Source organism: Tachyglossus aculeatus, chromosome 23, assembly GCF_015852505.1.
Source record: "Tachyglossus aculeatus isolate mTacAcu1 chromosome 23, mTacAcu1.pri, whole genome shotgun sequence".
Taxonomy (NCBI): domain Eukaryota; kingdom Metazoa; phylum Chordata; class Mammalia; order Monotremata; family Tachyglossidae; genus Tachyglossus; species Tachyglossus aculeatus.
In genome coordinates this window covers 9967035-9983269 of record NC_052088.1, presented here as the reverse complement: position 1 = coordinate 9983269, position 16235 = coordinate 9967035, and the positions used below count along the sequence as shown (strand labels likewise).

The 16235-nt window shown below is 47.4% G+C and overlaps 1 long non-coding RNA gene across 1 annotated transcript in view; it reads left to right on the top strand.

Annotated features, from left to right (window-relative positions):
- The window catches only part of LOC119944807, a 62991-nt gene that overhangs the window by 358 nt on the left and 46398 nt on the right, over positions 1-16235 (top strand). Inside the window, exon 2 of the long non-coding RNA XR_005455960.1 lies at positions 14643-14705. This is a non-coding gene — a long non-coding RNA (uncharacterized LOC119944807). The remainder of the gene's footprint in view (positions 1-14642; positions 14706-16235) is intronic.

Below are 16235 nucleotides of genomic sequence, written 5' to 3'. Positions count from 1 at the left end.
GAAATACCTACTATTCGATAGATGAATCCCGAGTGAACACTGTAGACAACCCACCAGCCTCCTCTCTCTCTCCCATCCTAATGCTAATAATAATTTTGGTATTTGTTAAACGCTTACTATGTGCCGAGCGCTGTTCTGAGCTCTAGGGGAGAGACAAGGTAATCAGGTTGTCCCACATGGGGCTCGCAGTCTGAATCCCCATTTTCCAGAGGAGGTAACTGAGGCACAGAGATGCTAAGTGACTTGCCCAAAGACACACAGCTGATAAGTGGCAGAGCCGGGATTAGAACCCATGACCTCTGACTCCCAAGCCCGCTCTCTTTCCACTGAGCCACGCTGCTTCTCTGAAAAAATGCCGAGTCCTTCGAGCCGGAGTCGAACCAGTGACCCAAGGATGTCTACTACAGTCCTCCGCTCTACCAGCCGAGCTACGGAAGTCTGTCCTATAGCCTTCAGCCTCTGAGCTGGCTCCTGTGTTTCTCCAGCAGCCTTTCTCTCTCTCTTTTGGTCACTCTCTCACACATACTCTCTCTGTCATGTTCTTCATCTCTCATCTGTTATTGCCTTTGGGGAGTCGGTCCCAACCAGCAGCCTTTGAAGCCCCTCTTTCCGTCACCGCGGTGTCCGGCGGGTCCCTTCCAGCTGTGGTAGACGTCAGCCCACCCTCCGGGCCCAGCCCCCGCATACTGTCCGATCTGGCTGGGTCTGCCCAGCCCGGCCTGGGGGAGGGGAGGATTGCATGATTATAATAATAATAATAATAATAATAATGGTATTAAGCGCTTACTATGGGCAAAGCACTGTTCTAAGCGCTGATTATCTGCGTCGTCAGCTCAAAACCCAGTTGCCAAAGTAGTCCAGGCTGTGCCAACCTGGCTTGGCTGTGTGGAAGGCAGCAACCCGTCCATGCTGCTCCCAGGCAAGTGGGCAGGCCCAGGGTGGAACACCACAGGGGACGGCTCTGAGAAGACAGTAAGACTCATCCCCTCCCACAGCTTCAACTCCTGAGAGGCAGTGTGGCCTACTGGTTAGAGCACGGGCCTGGGAGCCAGAGGGCTTTAGTTCCAGCTCAGCCATTTGTCCGCTGTGTGACCCTGGTCAAGTCATTCCGCTTCTCTGAGCCTCAGTTCCCTCATCTGTAAAATGAGGATTAAGACTGCGAGCCCCATATGGGACAACCTGATCACGTTGTATCTCCCCCAGTGCTTAGAACAGTGCTTGGCACATAGTAAGCGCTTAACAAATACCATTAAAAAACTACTGCTATATCTACATGGGTGACTCTCAAATCTACACCTCCAGCCCCAATCTGTCTCCTCCTCTGCAGTTTCACATTTATTCTTGGTTTCAGGACATCTCTGACACAAGGAGATTACAGTATAGAGGAGGAGGCAGACATTAAAAGAAATTAGCGATACGGACATAAGCGCCGTGGGACTGAGGGTGGGGTGAATATCAAGTGCTTAAAGGGTACAGTTTCAAGCGTACAGACTACGCAGAAGGGCTTTTGGAGGAGATATGACACCTCACACTGAACATATCCAAAACTGAACTCATCTTCCCACCCAAACCCTGACCTCCCCATGTCTTTACCGTCACTCTAGAGACTACCTACCTCCCTGTCTCACAAGCCCATAATCTTGGCGTTATCTTCAACTCATCTCTCTCATTCAATCCGCACATTCAGTCTGCCACCAGATCCCGTCAGCTCATTACGGGCAGGGAACATACCTGCTCATTTTGCTCAATCATACTCTCCCAAGTGCTTGGTACAGTGCTCTACACATAGTAGACACTCAAAAAAAAATTATCGATCGATTGATTCTACCTTTACAACATGGCTTTCCTCTCCATCCAACCGCTACTAGGCTGACCCAGGAATTTATCATTTCCCACCTAGATTACTGCATCAGCCCACTCGCTGACCTTCCTGTCTTTCTTCACTCCGGTCCATACTTCACTTCGCCGCTCCCTGGATCATTTTTCTACAAAACCATGCAGTCCATGTTTCCCCACTCCTCAAGAACATCTCGTGGTTGCCCATCCACTTCTGCATCAAACAGAAATTCCTTACCGTCAGCTTTGAGGCACCCAATTACTTTGCCTCCTCCTTCCTCACCTGTCTGATTTCTTACTACTACCCGGCTTGCACGCTTCCCTCCTCTAATGCCAGCCTCCTCACTGTATCTCGATCCCGTCTATCTCACCGCCGACCCCTCGCCCGCATCCTGCTTCTGGCTTGGAACTCCCTCCCCCTTCCTATCTGACAGGTCACCTTCAAAACCTTATTAAAATCATATCTGCTCCCAAAGCCCTGATGCATAGTCTGTACAATTGACTCCGTCCCCTTTAAGCACTTTAATTAGCCCCACCCTCAACCCCACAGCACTTATGTCCATACTACGAATTTATTTTAATGGCTGTCTCCTCTATACTGTAATCTCCTCGTGGGCAGGGAACATATCTACCAACTCTGTTGTATTGACCTCTCCCAAGTGTTTAGTACAGTGCTCTTAACACAGTAATTGCTCTGTAAGTACCGTGGATTGATTGCTAGAGTAGATAGGGAGGAAGCGGGGGGCCTAAGGGGAAGATCAAGGGACTGGACAATAGGATCCCCTGATTCTAGTCTAGTGTGACCTTGGACAAGTCACTAACTCCTCCGGATCTCCGGTCCTCCTCCTCCTCGAAGTTCACAGTATAGTTGAAACAGTAAACATAAAGTAATTATAGATAATCCATCATACAGTCAGTCAGTGATATTTTTGAGCCCTTTCTGTGTGCTGAGAGCACTGTACTGAGCGCTTAGGAGAGTACAGTTTAACAGAGTTGGTAGTCACGTACCCTGTCCGCAACAAGCTTACAGCCTAGATAGGAGAACGGAAAGATAGTCCTGAGGGAACTCCCTTTCAATAACAATAATAATAATAATGATGGTATTTGTTAAGCGCTTACTATGTGCCAAGCGCCGTTCTAAGTGCTGGGGTAGATATAAGGTAATCAGATTGTCCCAGTCTTAATCCCCATTTTACAGATGAGGTAACTGAGGCACAGAGAAGTTAAGTGACTTGCCCAAAGTCGCACAGCAGACAAGTGGCGGAGTCGGAATTAGAACCAGACAAATCACCCATCCACCTCTCTCCAATTAACAGGTGGAAGCCCGTGGGCTCAGTTCAAGGACTCCAAGTAATAATATACTCATTAATAATTATGGCATTTGTTAAGTGCTTACTATGTGCCAAGTACTGTCCTAAGCGCTGGGTAGATACAAGATAATCAGGTTGGACACAATCCCTGTCCTGTATAAGGCTCCCAGTCCAAGTAGGAGGGAGTAGGATTTAATCCCCATTTTATAGATGAAGAAACTGAAGCGTAGTTAAGTGACTTGCCCAAGGTCACACAGCAGAAAGAGGTGGAGCTGGGATGAGAACCCAGGTGCTGTGACTATCAGGATTGTGCTCCTTTCACAAGGCTGTGCTGCTTCCCAGGTGTCAGCAGTGACAATTTTCCTTAAAAAAGGAAGCGTTTATCTCATCCAAGAAGACAGAAGTGCCATACTCCATCAATACAGACAATCCCCAAACCCCTTTCCCCCAACACCGTTTCCCTTCACCTCATCCCACTGTTTAAAAAAAGTCTCATTCTCCTCCACTGTTCTTTTCATTCTTTTAATAATAATAATAATAATAATGGCATTTATTGAGCGCTTACTATGTGCCAAGCACTGTTCTAAGCGCTGGGGAGGTTACAAGGTGATCAGGTTGTCCCACTGTGGGCTCACAGTTTTAATCCACATTTTACAGATGAGGTCACTGAGGCACCGAGAAGTGACTTGCCCAAAGTCGCACAACTGACAATTGGCAGAGTCGGGATTTGAACCCATGACCTCTGACTCCAAAGCCACTGAGCCACGCTGCTTCTTTTATTTCCTTTCAAGACCCATGATGGAGCTTTATATTCTCTGTCCCTGAATTCCTTTTATCAGCTGTGGGGAGGATGGATTTACAGGGTACAAGGGAAGAGGTGAGACTCCATTCAGGGTCACTACCTGATAGCAGCTCTAACAGAAAAGAATTAGCTGGAAGAATCAATGGTATTTATTGAGTGCTTACTATATGCCAAGCACTGCACTAAGCGCTTGGGAGAGTACGATATAGCAATAAACAGGCACATTCCCTTCCCACAACGAGTTTACAGTCTAGAGGAAGAAGGATCAGTCACTGGGTGAAGGTAGGGGAGTTGGATTATCTATAAGTTGCGGATATCCAAACGTCCCATGGATGATGGAGGAATGGCTGCGTGGTTTGTGCACAGAACCAGAGGTAAGAGTTGTCAGTAATACTTCCAGTTTTTCCGGTCCAACATGACAGAAACGCCCTGGTCTCATGTCATCATGAGGAGCCGTGGGTAGAACCTGAGGCTGGGAGTCAGAGGACCGGGATTGTAATCCCAGCTCCGCCACTTGACTGCCGTGTGACCTTGGGAAAGTCCCTTCACTTCTCAGTATCTCGGTTTCTTCATCTGTACAATGGGGATTCCATAACCCATCCTCCCCACTGCTTAGACCGAGAGCCCCATGTGGGACAGGGACTGTGTCTGACCTGGTTAACGTGAATTTACCCAGTGCTCAGAACGGTGCTTGACACATAGTAAGCGCCCGACAAATATAATAATAATAACAGTGAGAATGATGACGGTAATTGAAAGGATGTTTAGAGAAAATCTAGTTGAAACACATTTTATGCCGATTCTTTTCTTTTTGCCTTTGGTTGTTGACTGCCACCCTGGCAACCTCTGCCTCTCAGCGCCTCAGCCCTTCCCTGGGTGAAATTCCAGGCTGTCGCAAAGAGGTGGGAGATAGCCAAGAAACAATTTATCCACCTCCCCCAGACAGAGTCTTCCAGAAAGTTTGCTTCGCTTGCCACAAAGTTTTCCCAGGAAACAGTGGTTAAAAGGGAATGAAATCATGGAGCCTTGATCCTCAGAATCATTATATAAAATGATGGTTATTATACTTGATTTCCTCTTAAAAAAACACTTTTTCAAAGGTTTTTTTTTACTCACCCACTTATGCCCAGCCAGTCGATCAAGACTGTTCCCTTACGATGGAATGAATTTCTCCATTCTTCTTGCTTTTGGCTTTTTTCCAGGGCTGTACCTGAAGTGAATTCCTTGATTTAAATTTCTCCTGAATTACTCTCATCTCAGCCCTCCCGCCCCCCGACCCTCAGCGGGGCTGCAGGAGCCCACCCACAGAACTGGCTACGGGAGGTGGGTGGGTGAGGGAACTGCTTTTTTCTTAGGTTGCAGAATCCTGTGCTTGAAAAGGAACCAACGTGGGTTTCTGCCCCCAGGGAGCCAGAGCTCTGCTTCCTCCGAGAGGCCGTGAGGCCTGGTGGAAAGAGTGCGGGCCTGAGAGAAGATCTGGATTCTAATCCCAGTTAATAATAATCATGATACTACTAACAGTGGTATTTTTAAAGTGCTTACTCTGTGCCAGGCACTATACTAAGTACTGGGTTAGATTCAAGGTAATCAGGTTGGACACAGTCCCTGTCCCCCGTGGGGTTCACAACCTTAATCCCCATTTTACAGATGATGGTGATGGCATTTATTAAGCGCTCACTATGTACAAAGCGCTGTTCTCAGAGCTGAGGTAGCTGAGGCACAGAGAAGTGAAGTGACTTGCCCAAGGTCACCCAGCAGTCAAGCGACAGAACCGGTCCTGGAACCCAGGTTCATTCATTCCTTCATTCATTCATTCATTCAATCGTATTTATTGAGCGCTTACTGAGTGCAGAGCACTGTACTAAGCGCTTGGGAAGTACAAGTTGGCAACATATAGAAACAGTCCCTACTTAACAGTGGGCTCACAGTCTATAAGGGGAATCAGGTTCTTCTGATTCCCAGGACCGTGCTGTAACCACTAGGCCATGCTGCTTCATTGTTTCTTAATAATAATAATAATAATAATAATAATGATGGCATTTATTAAGCACTTACTATGTGCAAAGCACTGTTCCAAGCGCTTCTTGATCTGCCACTTTGGGCTTGGGCGAGTCACTTAACGTAATGCAAGTTGTAGCTGTTTGAATTACAGCAATGAACCACATTGCCTTTGACAAAGAACTGACAGAGGCCTGGAGAGAAGATATTTCTTCGAAACTGGCAAAATATTTAACACAACCAGGTGGAGACCCCTTGGCTGCCAGGCTCACAAAATGAGTGGGCTAAAACGCCTCACTTCTTCTACTGTTCATGCGATAGGTGGGACTACTGTGCATTCTGGCAACTGTATCCAAAAGGCTCCATGACTCAGTTTACTAGTTGAAGTGACCTAGATTAGCCCTGACTAGCTGTATGGGAGATGCATGTATCCAACCCAGTTTGCTTAAATCCCCGCCCACCTCCCCCCGCTGCAGCTCCCAATACCTGGCACATAGTAAGCGCTTAACCGGGACCATAGAGAAGCCGCGTGGCTCAGTGGAAAGAGCCCGGGCTTTGGAGTCAGAGGTCAGGGGTTCAAATCCCAGCTCCGCCACTTGTCAGCTGTGTGACTTTGGGCAGGCCACTTGACTTCTCTGGGCCTCAGTTCCCTCATCTGTAAAATGGGGACGAAGACTGTGAGCCCCATGTGGGACAACCTGATCGCCTTGTATCCTCCCCAGCGCTTAGAACAGTGCTTTGCACATAGTAAGTGCCTAGCAAATGCCATCATTATTATTAACTGTTCTTCCCCGCAGTTCCCTGATCTGCAAAATGGGGAGTCAATACCTGTGCTCCCTCCTACTTAGACTGTGAGTCCCATATGGGGCCTGATTATCTTGTATCAACCCCAGATCTTAATACAGTCCTTGGCACATAGTAAGCACTTAACAAATGCCACAATATTATTATTATCATCATCATCATTAATGCTGTTGTCACAGCATCTCCCTGTCCTCATGTCTTCCCAAAGCGCTTCCCCATCCTTAATCTCTTTATGTCCTCATATCAGCAGCGGTTAGAACAGTGCTTTGTACATAGTAAGCGGTTAATAAATGCCATTATTATTATTATCCCTCTAGGGTAAGGAGGGGCAGGTGTTCTTATCCCCATTTAACAGAAGAAGAGACTGAGGACCAGAGAGGCGAATTCACTTGTCCCAGGTCACACAACAGGCTGGTGGCTGAGCTGAGATTAGAACCTGGGTCTCCTGAGTTCCAGTCCCGAGGGCCACCCATTTAGCCACACTGCCTCCTTGCAGTGAGAGGCTCCTACAGTGAGAAGCAGCGTGGCTCAGTGGAAAGAGCCTGGGCTTGGGAGTCGGAGGTCATGGGTTCTAATCCCGGCTCTGCCAATTGTCAGCTGTGTGACTTTGGGCAAGTCACTTCACTTCTCTGGGCCTCAGTTACCTCATCTGTAAAATGGGGATTAAAACTCTGAGCCCCCCGTGGGAGAACCTGATCACCCTGTAACCTCCCCAGCGCTTAGAACAGTGCTTTGCACATAGTAAGAGCTTAATAAATGCCATTATTATTATTATTATTATTATTATTATTATTATCAAACACCATCACTAAAAAAAAATAAAGAAGGTTTTCTAGTCAAAACGTGTAGCGAAGACTCTGTTGCGGTGGAACAGAGTTTAGGCCACCTTCTGTAGAAGACGCCTTAAGACATCTAATCCAAATGCTTTTAGAAAAACAGGTGGGAAAACCTCATCTGGGAATGCCGCTAGTGGTTTGCCATGACCTTTCCATGCTCCCGATGGCTCTTCCCTTTCCTTGAAGGTTTCTTTGTGCTGCAATGACAGATAGAACTTTTAGGGAAGCTGTCGTCAGAAGCAGCGTGGCTCAGTGGAAAGAGCGCAGGCTTGGGAATCAGAGGTCATGGGTTCGAATCCCGGCTCCGCCACTTGTCAGCTGGGTGACCTTGGGCAAGTCACTTAACTCCTCTGAGCCTCAGTTACCTCACCTGTAAAATGGGGATCAAGACGTCGGTGAGGAATGGATCTCCCTCTCCCACTTGGAGAGGTCTCAAGGCCCACTGAGAGAGGCTGGAGTGAGCATTAGTAATCAGGGTATTGACTAAGTGCTTACTGAGGGTAAAGTCATTAGGCTAAACCTTATGGTAGTTGTAGTAAGTAATAACGCCTTTTGTTTTTACTACCTTCAGAACTGTCTCTGGTCTGAGCTCCGTATTTATTTATTTATTTAATTTGTACGTATTTATTCTATTTATTTTATTTTGTTAATATGTTTTGTTTTGTTCTCTGTCTCCCCCTTCTAGACTGTGAGCCCACTGTTGGGTAGGGACCGTCTCTATATGTTGCCAACTTGTACTTCCCAAGCGCTTAGTACAGTGCTCTGCACACAGTAAGCGCTCAATAAATACGATTGAATGAATGAATGAATGAATGAATGAAAGGGAAGGAAGGCCTTGAGGAGCAAATCTGTAAATTGGGGCTGAATAAGAATAATTAGGGCATCTGTTAAGCTCTTACTATGTATCAAGCACTTTACGAAACACTAGGAGAGATACAAGATAATCAGGTCGGACACAATCCCCGTACCACACTGGGCTCACAATCTAAAGGGGAAGGGGAACAGACGAGGTAACTGAGGCACAAAGAAGTTATGTGGCTTGCCCGAGATCACACAGTAGACAAGTGGCAGAGCTGGGAGTAGAACCCAGGCCCTTCTGACTCTTAGGCTTGTGCTCTTTCCACTGGGCCACACTGCTTCTCCTCTTCCCCACCTCCTCCACCTCTCCTGTAGTGGCCTCATTCCTTGGTTCACCTGCACTTCTGGGCTGTGGGCAGAGGCCTGGGTGATGAGGAATTAGCCCCTTCCTTAATGCCTGTGACATTTATCTGAAGTTGGGCAAGTCAGTGGGTGCTAATAACTGTGTCATTTGTTAAGCGCTTACTATGTGCCTTATACTCTCCAATCTTCCCATTTCCAATTTGTTTTCATGTTTGTGTCCTCCCCTTAGACTGTAAGGGCTTTGTGGGCTTGATGAGGAAGTAGCTCCTTCCTTAATGCATGTGACGTTTATCTGAAGTTGGGCAAATCAGTGGGTGTTAATAACTGTGGCATTTGTTAAGCGCTTACTACGTGCCTTATACTCTCCAATCTTCCCATTTCCAATTTATTTTCATGTTTGTGTCCTCCCCTTAGACTGTAAGGGCTTTGTGGGCATGATGAGGCTTCCTTAATGCATGTGACGTTTATCTGAAGTTGGGCAAGTCAGTGGGTGTTAATAACTGTGTCATTTGTTAAGCGCTTACTATGTGCCAAGCACTGTACTCAGCTCTGGGGTAGATAAAAGATAATCAGATGACAGGCTCCCAGTCTAAGTAGGAGAGAGAACAAGTATTGAATCCCCAGTTTGCAGATGAGGGAAAAGAGACACAGAGGAGTTAAGTGACTTGCCCAAGGTCACGCAGCAGACAAGTGGCAGAGCTGGGTTAGATAACCCAGGTCCTCTAACTCCCAGGGCCATGCTCTTTCCACTGGGCCACACCGCTTCCCTGTTCTTTCCTGGAGTTCCCTGTTCTGGAGTTTAAAATAGCAGCAAGTTCATCTCTTAGCAACGGAGTTAAAAGCAGGTGCTCCGCTCCTTCCAAAATCAAGAAATGTTAAGTGGACTACAGTCTTGGCACCATGGGTTTCTCAATCTAATGTGGGTGCCGAATTTTGAGTCCACAAAAGGAGGCGAATAGTCAGTTGGCCCAATGCAGAGAACTTAAATGTACTCAGTGCATTTACCCCACCTAAGTGTGTGGGGAGGAGGCAGTTACGTAGGGAGGGAGGTAGGAAGGCCCTGATATTTTTGGATGCGTTTTGTGAATAACAAGCCACTTTCAATGAAGCCTCATTATCCTCACTCTGCCCCCAGATTGCTGTGTGACATCAAGCATGTCACTTAACTCCTCTGGGCCTTAGTTTCTTCGCCTGAAATGTGGGCTCTGCCAACAGCCTTGTACTTAAGACCAGGAATTTACCAGCCCACACATAAATTCCGTCCTCTTGTTCCCCTGTAATGGGTCTCCGACCCTCTTCCCGCCTCTCCCTGCCCCACAGGGATGTGATGAGGATCCAAGCGGGATCGGTGCAGTGAGAGCAGTTTGGAAAAGAAAACAAGCACCCTAAAGTCCACTGTCACTGTGATGTGGAAATGTCCGCATCTCCCCATTTTAGATAGCATCTGGTCTGCTGTCAGGGGTCAGCCAGGAAAATTCTGCATCTGGAAAGAAGAGGTCACTCTTAATCAATCCATCAGTCGACCAATAGTGTCTACTGAGCGCTTACTATATGCAGAGCACTGCATTAAGCCCTTGGGAAAGTACAATGCAGCAGATTTAGATACGTTCCCTGTCCGTAACGAGTTTATGGCCTAGAGTTTCATTGCTTTCATTGCCAGTGGCCCTTCTCTTTAGAAGGTGCAGCCAGCTGCAATTTAATGTGGGAAAGTATATTTTTGGAGGTTGGAAATGGCTCTGCTAGAGAGCAATTTGGGGGATTGAGTCACAGACCCCATAACTTGAGGGGACGAGGCCACTGGGCTTGCCCGAAATAGGCAGAGCCCCTCTTGAGACCCTGCCAAAGAGGAAGGTGCAAGTTCTGCCCCTCCCACCCCACCGCCCTGTTTCGTTGCCCTCTCTTTCCAGCTCTAATTCTTACTTTCCGACAAAGAGCCCCCATTTTCCAGGGGCCACTTCCCTAAGTACCAGGAAGCTCGAAAAGGGTGACAGGATCAGCTTCCCCTCGGTATTGGTGACTGGAGTCCAATTCTGAGGAAGAAGAGGAGGAAGGAGGAAATCTGTCTTTGCCGGGGTGTCTATAGGTTACGTTTCCCCTGCTTTGGGAAGGCTTTTTTCCCCCTCAAAGCAGCCCCAACGGGCTCAGCGGCTAAGGGAGAGATGTTGAAAATTCCATTATACCATTGCAGGAGCCCGTGAGAAGCAGCACAACCTAGTCGATAGAGCACGGGTCGGGAGTCAGAAGGTCCTGGGTTCCAATCCCGACTCTGCCACGTGTCTGCTGTGTGACCTTCACTTCTCTCTGCCTCAGTTACCTCATCTATAAAATGGGGATTAATTCTGTGAGCCCCATGTGGGACATGAACTCTGTCTAAACTGAAAAGAAAGACAGGAAGAGAAAGGAAAAGGAAGAGAAGGAAGGAAGGAAAGAACCCTGAGAAATGCCTCCTGAACTGCTGTAGGGCAGCAGGTTGATAAAAACATGTAAGCCCTGGGCTTTATAATAATAATAATAGTAATGATGGTATTTGTTAAGTGCTTACTATGTGACAGGCACTGTTCTAAGCACTGGGGGAGATACAAGGTAATCAGGTTGTCCCAGGTGGGGCTCACAGTCTTCACCCCCATTTTACAGATGAGGGAGCTGAAGCACAGAGAAGTTAAGTGACTTGCCCAAAGTCACACAGCTGATAAGTGGCGAAGCTGGGATTAGAACCCCTGACCAAGCGCTTAGTACAGTGCTCTGCACACAGTCAGTGCTCAATAAATACGATTGAATGAATGAAGGTGTGCAGAGCACTGTACTAAGTGCTTGGGAGAGTACAATAGAACAGTATAACAGAAACAGTCCATGCCCCCAATGAGCTTATTGATGATGATGCAGCGCTGACTCATTCATCCAAACATATTTATTGAGCGCTGACTGTGTGCAGAGCACTGTACTAAGCGCTTGGGAAGTACAATTCAGCAACAAATAGGGACAATCCCCGCCCACAACGGGCTCACAGTCTAGAAGGGGGGAGACATATCAAAACAAGTGAACAGGCATCAGTAGCATCATTATAAATAAATGGAATTGTAGCTATATACACATCAACAAAAATAAATAGAATTATAATTATAAATATGTACATATATATACATGCTGTGGGGCGGGGAGGGGGGTAGAACAAAGGGAGCAAGTTGGGGCGATGGGGAGGGCCAGAGACGGGGAGGAAAGGAAAAGGGGGGCTTAGGTTGACTCTTGCGTGAACTGATGTCAGCACGAAAGAATACCTCATTCCTCTGGAAAGGGTCCCCAGGAGAAAGAAGGCGCTCAATAAATGCCATTGATTGATTGATGTAAACTTCATTCCCAACTATTTCCATCAATCATCAGTCATATTTACTGAAAGTCTACCATGGGCTTGGGAGAACACAATAGAGTTAAATGGGCTTAACAATCTAGTTCCCCCTGTAATAAGTACCTCTTAGCCTTCTAGCCCAAAGTTGTGCTAAAGTTCCTACAGAGAAATCCCTACAATAGTCAATTGTATTTATTGAGTGCTTATGTGTGCAGAACACTGTACTAAGAGCTTAGGAGAGTACAATAGAACAATAAAGCTGCCTAAGAGCCAGGGCTTGGGAGTCAGAGGTCATGGGTTCAAATCCCGGCTCCGCCACTTGTCAGCCGTGTGACTTTGGGCAAGTCACTTAACTTCTCTGTGCTTCAGTTATCTCCTCTGTAAAATGAGGATTAAGACTGTGAGCCCCACGTGGGACAACCTGATGACCTTGTATCTACCCCAGCACTTTGAATTGTGCTTTTAGACTGTGACCCCACTGTTGGGTAGGGACTGTCTCTATATGTTGCCAATTTGTACTTCCCAAGCGCTTAGTACAGTGCTCTGCACATAGTAAGTGCTCAATAAATACGATTGATGATGATGATGATGATGCTTGGCACGCAGTAAGCACTTAACAAATACCAACTGAGCCACGCTGCTTCTAGTTAGTAGCAGTAGTAGTATATTTTTCCCCTTTCCCCACCACTTTACTTCTGGAAATCAAATCAAGAGAAAAGTCTGAATTTGGTCTTAGGAAAAAAAACGTATCGGCCTCGGGAATATTGAGAATTTTTGGGGTAGCTTTGCCCATGGATTTGGAGATCTTGAAGAGTTCCAGGAAAAGCGCAATTCAGCCACCTCAGAGACTTTGTTAAAGGGGAGGGATTTCTTCAGGATATGAAGTTAGACAGTGGCTGCTCCAGACCCCGTGGTTTGGGCCCCCAAAATTGAAGGGTATGGGCTGGGTCACCAGGTGCTTTGGTACAGCAGCGTGACTCAGTGGAAAGAGCCCGGGCTTCGGAGTCAGAGTTCTTGGGTTCAAATCCCGGCTCCGCCAATTGCCAGCTGTGTGACTTTGGGCAAGTCACTTCACTTCTCTGGGCCTTGGTTACCTCATCTGTAAAATGGGGATTAAGGCTGTGAGCCCCCCGTGGGAGAACCTGATCACCCTGTAACCTCCCCAGCGCTTAGAACAGTGCTTTGCACATAGTAAGAGCTTAATAAATGCCATCATCATTATTATTATTACAGTTTAACATGAAATTGCTCCAGGGGCTGCTAGGTTACACACAGGTGTTTGCTATAAAGGGGATTTAGCAAAGGGGGCTGTATCTCCGAGGGGTTAGCAGAGATCGGGTGGGGAGGGGAATACTCTGCCTAGACCTCACTTTCCGAGGCTACTGGCTATTGGCCCAAGCTACCCTGACTCCCAGCCCCACAGCACTTGGGTACATCTCCCAGCACTTAACAGTGCTTTGCACATAGTTAGCGCTTAATAAATACCATCATCATCATTATTATTATTACATCTGTCATTTATTTCTATTTATGTCTGTCCCCCCCTCTAGACTGTAAGCTCATTGTGGGTGGGGAATGTGCCTGTTTATTGTTCCACTGTACTCTCCCGAGTGCTTAGTACAGTGCTCTGCACACAGTAAGCGTTCAATAAATACGACTGAGTAAATGAATGAAGGAACCAGTCAGCCTGAGGAGATCCCACCCCAGAGCCCATTGCCTTCTCGTAAGATGTTCTACTTAGGAGAGCATCAAGAATTAGCCGCCTTCCAAGGATCGTTTGCACAGTGCTTTGCACATAGTAAGCGCTTAATAAATTCATTCATTCAGTTCATTCAATCGTATTTATTGAGTGCTTACTGTGTGCTTACAGAGAAGGGGGAGACAGAGAACAAAACAAAGCATATTAACAAAATAAAATGAATAGATATGTACAAGTAAAATAAATAGAGTAATAAATACGTACGAACATATATACATATATACAGGTGCTGTGGGGAAGGGAAGGAGGTAAGGTGGGGGGATGATAAATGCCATCATTATTATTATCCTGGTGGAAGACATTCATTCATTCATTCATTCATTCAATCGTATTTATTGAGCACTTATTGTGTGCAGAGCACTATGCTAAATGATTAAGAAGTACAAGTTGGCAACATACAGAGACGATCCCTATCCAACAGCAGGCTCACAGTCTAGAAGGGGGAGACAGACAACAAAACAAAACATGTGGACAGGTGTAAAGTCGTCAGAACAAATAGAATTAAAGCTAGATGCCCATCATTAACAAAATAGAATAGTAAATATGTACAAGTAAAATAAATCAAGTAATAAATCTGCACAAACATATATACAGGTGCTGTGGGGACGGGAAGGAGGTAGGGCGGGGGGATGGGGAGGAGGAGAAGAAAAAGGGGGCTCAGTGTGGGAAGGCCTCCTGGAGGAGGTGAGCTCTCAGTAGGACTTTGAAGGCAGGAAGAGAGCTAAGCCTCACCCCACGCCACCTCCAACCCCCACAAACCCCCAGCAGGCAAAACTGTTTTCTCTCCCTGCAGGAAGGTACAGCTCCCTTGGGGCCTGGCGTGAAGTGATGGAGGCTGGCTGAGCCACGGTGACAGGTGAGTGGAGCGATTTCACATTCACCACGACATTTGGGGGAAGCGGTCCCCGGCGTCTTACAGAACTTTCCTGCCCACGTAGTTACCCGAAGGATCTGCTTAGCAACCAGAAGGAACGGCAAAAGGGATGGGGAAAAGAAATCTCGGGGCGATCCCTGGCTCCCGGCTGGGACTCCCCTCCGACTCCTGAGACATGGCAATAATAGTAATAATAATAATAATAATAATGGCATTTATTAAGTGCTTACTATGTGCAAAGCACGTTCTAAACGCTGGGGAGGTTACAAGGCGACCAGGTTGTCCCACAGGTGCTCACAGTCTTAATCCCCATTTTCCAGATGAGGGAACTGAGGCCCAGAGAAGTGAAGTGACTTTCCCAAAGTCACACAGCTGACAAGTGGCGGGGCCGGGATTTGAACCCACGACCTCTGACTCCAAAGCCCGGGCTCTTTTAGGATGGGGGAGAGACGGCCTCTCCTGCGGGGACCGGGGCAGGTCTCTCTGGGCTTCTCATTCTTCTCCCCGCCCGCCTCGCCACCCAGGATTCTCAGGCCCAGGCCAAGCTCTGAGGGCCCCAGTCCACGGGGTTTTCATCCTCCTTCAAACATTGGCCAAGAGAGGCATTGTAGCCTAGTGGAAAGAGCATGGGCCTTGGAGCCAGGAGACTCAGGTTTGAGCCCCGGCTCTGCTGCTGGCCTCCTGGGAGTCTCTGGGCAAGTCACTCGTTCCCTCTGTGCCTTAGTTTCCTCATCTGTAAAATGGGGATAGGCTACCTCCCCTTCCTCCCTCTTTTAGCTTGTCTCTGTCTCCCCCGTCTAGACTGTAAGCCCACTGTTGGGTAGGGACTGTCTCTATATGTTGCCAACTTGGACTTCCCAAGGGCATAGTACAGTGCTCTGCACACAGTAAGCGCTCAATAAATACGATTGATTGATTGATTGATTGATTGATTGATTTTAGCTGCGAATCCCCCCTGAGATAAGGACCGGGCTTAATCTGGTCCAGGCTTAACACAGCGCTTGGCACACTGCCCTTGGCCCCCAGTGATAATAATAATAATAATGGTATTTGTTAAGCGCTTACTATGTGCAAAGCACTGTTCTAAGCGCTGGGGAGGTTACAAGGTGATCAGGATGTCCCATGGGGGGGCTCACAGTTTTAATCCCCATTTTACAGATGAGGTCACTAAGGCACAGAGAAGTTAAATGACTTCCCGAAGTCACACAGCTGACAGATCCCGATTTGCGGAGTTGGAGCGGCCAGGCTTCCTGGCTACCTGCTTGCCCTGGGCTTCCCAGTTGGGAATCGTGCCTTTGGTGGTGGATGAAGGATAGAAAGCCCTCTGCAAACAGACCATTGTAAGCAGGGGGGCCCAGCTTCTCCGGGGAACAGAATGTTCCTTGGTCCTTTCATTGGCCTAGAGGAGACCCTCTAGACCAAATCCTATGGTTTTATATAGGATGGTCCAAATCCTATATGTTGGCGCGCATATCACCCGCACACTGGACGAAATGACTGAGAGAGGAGGGA